Source organism: Pinus tabuliformis, chromosome 4_2, assembly GCF_031772625.1.
Source record: "Pinus tabuliformis cultivar Carrire ecotype Pingquan chromosome 4_2, CPIR1, whole genome shotgun sequence".
Classification (NCBI taxonomy): domain Eukaryota; kingdom Viridiplantae; phylum Streptophyta; class Pinopsida; order Pinales; family Pinaceae; genus Pinus; species Pinus tabuliformis.
In genome coordinates, this window is record NC_142304.1 from 610056101 (window position 1) to 610061686 (window position 5586).

Below are 5586 nucleotides of genomic sequence, written 5' to 3' on the forward strand. Positions count from 1 at the left end.
CCAGACAGACCCATATCTTCCAAGTAGACCCCCTTACCCATTCTTGTGCACTTAGGCTTCTAACAAACTTATAGTTTTTATAGATTAAGAAACTTTGAATTAGGTCATATCTTATTTATGAATATTCTTATTATGATTTCTATACAACCAACACTCTCGTCTTTTCACAACCCAAGCAACTTCAGTGGTTATAGATTCAAACAACTGAAACACATGCACGTATTGCATGGAGGGAGCCACCTGGTTCACCTTAGTTGAGGAATTTTCATTTAATAGATACCACCACAGTTGTGGTATCGTCGAAACAACCCTCTAGCATTGATTCCCTACAGTCAGACTCAAGAGATTGTATGGGCTTGGGTCGGCTTGGCTTGTGAAGAGAAGGTAAATTAACTAACTTCCTATACTTCCTATACTTTCTATACTTCTGAGTAGTTGTACTACGAATGAACTTCAACACTTTTATGGCTAGAATTGACCATTTGTGTTAGTGAGAAACTTCAACAAATTTGTTATTGAAACAATTCGAACGAATTTGGTCCATGGACCTTGAAAAGCCCTTTTTATAAGTACTAAATTGCTTTCTCTCTTTTGACATATAATAGACGGCGGCGATGAGGAGGCCTTTTTCTGGGAAGTCAACAGTAAGGTTAGAGCGATGACAATGCCATTTTGGTGCCCAAATTCAAGCCACCAATTCAAGTCTCTTATAAGCTACCAATTCATTATATTATTTAATAAACTCCTTTGGTTTGTATAATAATAAGGGGAAATCTCTCTCAACTTCTTTACTCCCTAGCACTAGTCTGCCTTTTCTTCTTTCCAATAGCTCACTTCGGAATTTGTCCCCTTACTTCTCAAAATGTATAAATATTATCTATCATACTATAATAGAAAAGCATTAGGTCTTTCTGAGCAATGGTATTAAGATCCCTGTCTGATTATAATATCTACGGGTGACACAATGAATATATTCTGCTCTATATGGTGACACGGTGAATCTATTCTATTATCTTATGTAGAACCCGCAAACTGTATCTATAAATGGTTCTTGGTCATGTGGTATGAGGCATGTATCTGTAACCGTATAAGTTAGTCTATTGAGTTGCTCTCATCCTTTGATGATGTATAATGAATAGCAGTGGAGGTCATATGCTATCTCTCATTCAAGCGCCGGTGATCCGAGCATGTCGTCCATTGATCAGGAATGGTTTCATTATGTAAAGTGCTCCGGGATGTGAAAATGTCCAAGTAATCATAGTCCAATCAATATCTCATAATCCAATGATTGCAAAATCTCGTATATAGTCTAGGCTCAACTCATGTGGTAGCTCCTAAGGTTCTTGGTGACTAGAAGTAAGTCAGTTCTTCCTCTTCCCTGTCATCCTCCATAGGCAATATAAAGAATCACATAATATCTAACTTATACTGTTTCGAATCAAATAAGATCTAACTTGGACCGTTGTTCTGAATATGCATAATATCTTCCCTCTGTAATAATCATACTAGTAGTAGCAACAGCTGGATTGGCTCAGCCTCCTGAGGACACTCATGGTAAGGTTCTAACTAAAAGCTACAAAGGCCAAATCTCCTCCCTAATTGACTCCACCTCTAGAAGACACGCATGGTAAGGTAAACCAACTCATATAAGAAAAGTTTCTATGTATGATCATATTATATACATTAAAACAGTGCCTCCATGCAATACTCCCTCCTCCCTCCCCTTATTTCCTCCCTATTTTTCTAGTAGTGTTGATATAAAATTGGAGTAAGTAAGAGTACCATGGAGCAGCCCCAGCCAGCTTGAGACTAGTCACAGAGCCCAACTTGAATCCCCAAACCAATCCTAACAACCATAAAGAGAAGCTTCTCCAGGACCAACAATATGTCTCTCTGACTGTCATATATATAGGTGATATAGTTCACCTTGTAGGCCATATATAAACTAAATACCATATATAGTAGTTGATTGAATCATATGGTAACTCTATCTTCCCTCTTTTCTTTCTCTGCAACTAAGGTATAAATCCCTGCTAGCATTCTTAAAAAGGTCCTAGGTGTGATGTTCCATGGCATTTTCCATCTCATGACTTCCATCAATATCTGTCTTGTCTGGACCTAAAGAATCATTAAAGGGGCAAGGGGTTGGGTGGGTGGTACCATTTACTTCAAACTATTCCATAACATATCTAATAATAGTATATACAAGCATGAGTTTTGCATTCAAAAAGGTCAAAATATATCTCTCTCTGACTTGAATCGATAAGGGTGCTCAAATTCAAGTATTCGAGAATCAACCAGCTAAATAATGAAATAATGTATATAGTCTAGGCTCAGCTCACGTGGTATGAACTTAGGTTCTATTCCCTCTAAGTAAGTCAGTTTTTCTTCCTTTTCATCCTCCTTCGGTTGTATCTTTAATATCTAGTGAGCGCAGGTAGGTCGTGTCATCTAAACTCGCATGTGTCATTAGATCTTATCTTCTCTGATAATCTCTTCTATCATATCTGATCTGATCGTTTTTAGCAGCAAGTGATCTGATCCAAGCATGTGGTCCAGTGATATAGGGAAAATGGTTTCTTCATAATGGCCAATGATCAGGGTCCAATCAATCTTCATCGTTATCCAGTGATCCCATCATTTGGCCAATGAGTCGGTATGTCCCATTCCCTCCCATGGAGATGCCTCCCATCCCATCCCCTCCCCTCAGAAGTAACCTATCTCGTACTATGTAATACCAGAAGGGTATAAAGCCATATGTTCTGTAATCTAATCTTGGCAATCATCTGTCTAAGATCATGAGAAAAAGGAGATGTACAGGTTCGGCCCCCAAAGGGCAAAAACGTCCTAATTAGCTCGGCCCCGGAAGGGCACAACTGTAATGTCTGGTTCAAAATCCTACCTAAGAAGACATAATCTCCTCTCCTCATGGCTCGGCCTCTACAGGACACATGAGTAAGAGACAAATGCTTGCCATCCTTCCTTCTGTTCTCATGATCCATATTCCTCTCCTTTGGTTGAGCCTGCTTGGGCATCCTCTTCTGATTGCCATATTTTCCTCTAATAATAGTGTGTATGTGTTCTCAGATTTTATATGTAATAACAATGGCTACATGCAAGGCATCCATCCTCCTCCTTCCCTCCCTCCCTTTGATGTATAGTGGGATCCACCAGTTCCAACAGCCACTTCAAGACCAGCAATAGTGGGCTCTCCTTCCCATCCTTTACCATCATGTTCTTGGCCTACCATACCTAGCTCTTCAACCACCCACCTTGATTCGATGAGCTCAATGCCTAATATAATAGAATATATACGAGTTATATCGTGAACTAGTAGGTAATCTAAAACCTAAACCCCTCCATATATAGGCAATGTAGTACCTAAATAACATATTATATAATAATGACATCTAATAATAATGGAGAACTCAAGGCATGGTATCCCAAAGGGTGTTTCACTGCGTTGTAAGCCTCGGAAGTCCATTTCATTAAGCCGCTAGTGAAGCCAGATGTTGGCCACTGTTCCGACACGTATCGGTTCCGCTCTTCGCTAGTTTCGCTCAATGCATATAAAAGTTGGTTCCACTTCATCCTCACGCTTCATGTTCCCCACCTGAATCAACCAACCTTCTTTAACTGCTGAATAGAAGCAAAAAATGGATCGGGCCATAAACCACTAGCCTATCTTCATTACTAGATCAACCATAATAAAGGTCCCGGTCCATACTAAAGCGGCCCAGTCTTTAAGATTTTCACATCCGCTCGCTGCACGGTTCAGATGTACCTACTGATGGCTTTGATATTTCCCACCTACCCCCCCTGAGAGATACGAATTCTACCACCCAATTATGGCGACCCTTTCCTCTCCTCTTGAAGAAAGCGTGACCGGTTAGGTGCTGGAAGGGCCTAGAATGGCCTCTGAGGTGTTTTTGGTAATCCCTCTTCGTTTCAATATCGTGATCGGATCTAGAATTTCAGGAGATAACATGCCCATAAAAATCAGGATTATGATTCAATTATGCTATCAGTTCCATTAATCATAAGAAAGAGGAAAAGGAACGAAGTGTGACTAGTTTCATCTTGTGGAAGTATATTACTACTAGATATATAGAATAGAAGAATCGTACGGCTACAACTATATTACAGACAAAAGCCACTGAAATACTTGGATACGGAAGGTAGTTAGGGGTCCGGGTCGTGTCTCAATCCCTTTCAGAGGAGCAACCTGAACTCGTGCTATGACTGACTTAACCGAAATCCCATCGGAGAGAACGAAGTGCAGTGAGCGCTCTTTAGGTGTGAATTCTATGGAGATATCCTTCGTCCATCTATCTATTGGTGGAATGCTATGCCATCTTTGTCTAACATAACGAAACAAAAACGCTAGTCGTCCCCGTGTCAATATTGGAGAGGGGTGGCCAAAAAGAAGTAGTTGCGATGTCCGTCCCCCACGACCCAATACTTGTTCGTTGATGGTCAAACGCTGTTGTGTGTCCGCCAGTGTGGCTGATCAAAAGACTGAATATCCAATCCAGCAGGGCCAGGTCGCAGCAACTAATAACTAGTAGTGCCTGCCTATAGTGTAGTGAGTGAAGGGAGTGTACGATGGATGAAGGTTGAAAAGAAGTCGTCGCGAAAGAAAAAGGTGGAGAACTTATAATTGATCTGCTGGTTTTTCTGACATATCCCTCAAAATAATGTTCGTGTCCTAGGAGGTTTATCAAGATATGCTAAGACCCACATTCTCTCTACCTTGTGCGAATCCTCACTTCGAAAAAGATTGGATGCCTGATTGGCTCTCTCTATGGAATAATGACTCCCATCCATCAGGATCATAGCTTGGGTTTTTCAATGGCAGGAAAAGCCCTCATTGATTCCCACTACGTCCCGCTTCCTTCCCTCCAGAAGTATTATAGGATGGCTAAATTGAAGTATTTAAGGCTCAATCCCCTTTCCCGTGTTCTCTCACTAAATAACCCCCCCTCATGCATCACGGTGTTAAATAGGGTGGGAACGTGAGAAGTGCAATGGTCCTTTCACTCATTCCATCACACTAGCGATTTTAGGCTCCATTGCTAGCCGGTTAAGCCAGTTCAGTCAGTTAATAACTCCCTATCGGCTATAAGAAAAAGAAGGGATGGGACTATACCTTGACCAATCAGATTGGTTAAGCCAGTTCAATTAGTAACCTTCATCAATCCCTTGGCCTTTGGCCTCGAGAACACAAATCCTACTCCTTAGTTGACTGGCCTTACTTCCTGGTTCGAGAGAGGGTGGGGAAATGTTCTATAGTGGTAGCTCAATCTATCTCGATCTATATGATCATGGCCCTCCTCTAAATAAGTGTACATCTATGGTTGTTTCTTAAGCGATAATAATTTATCCATCTTATGAACGGAACATCCTTCTTATCTCTGTTACTTATTATCGGAACCATCTTCTCCCAACCTTCTTATCTACCCATATTATTATCTATCCACCTTGCCTTCTTATCTACCATCCTATGAATAGAACATCCTTCTTATCTCCAAATCACAAAAAAAATTCACACTCTAGGTACTCACCCTTGATTCTTAGGGACTCCCT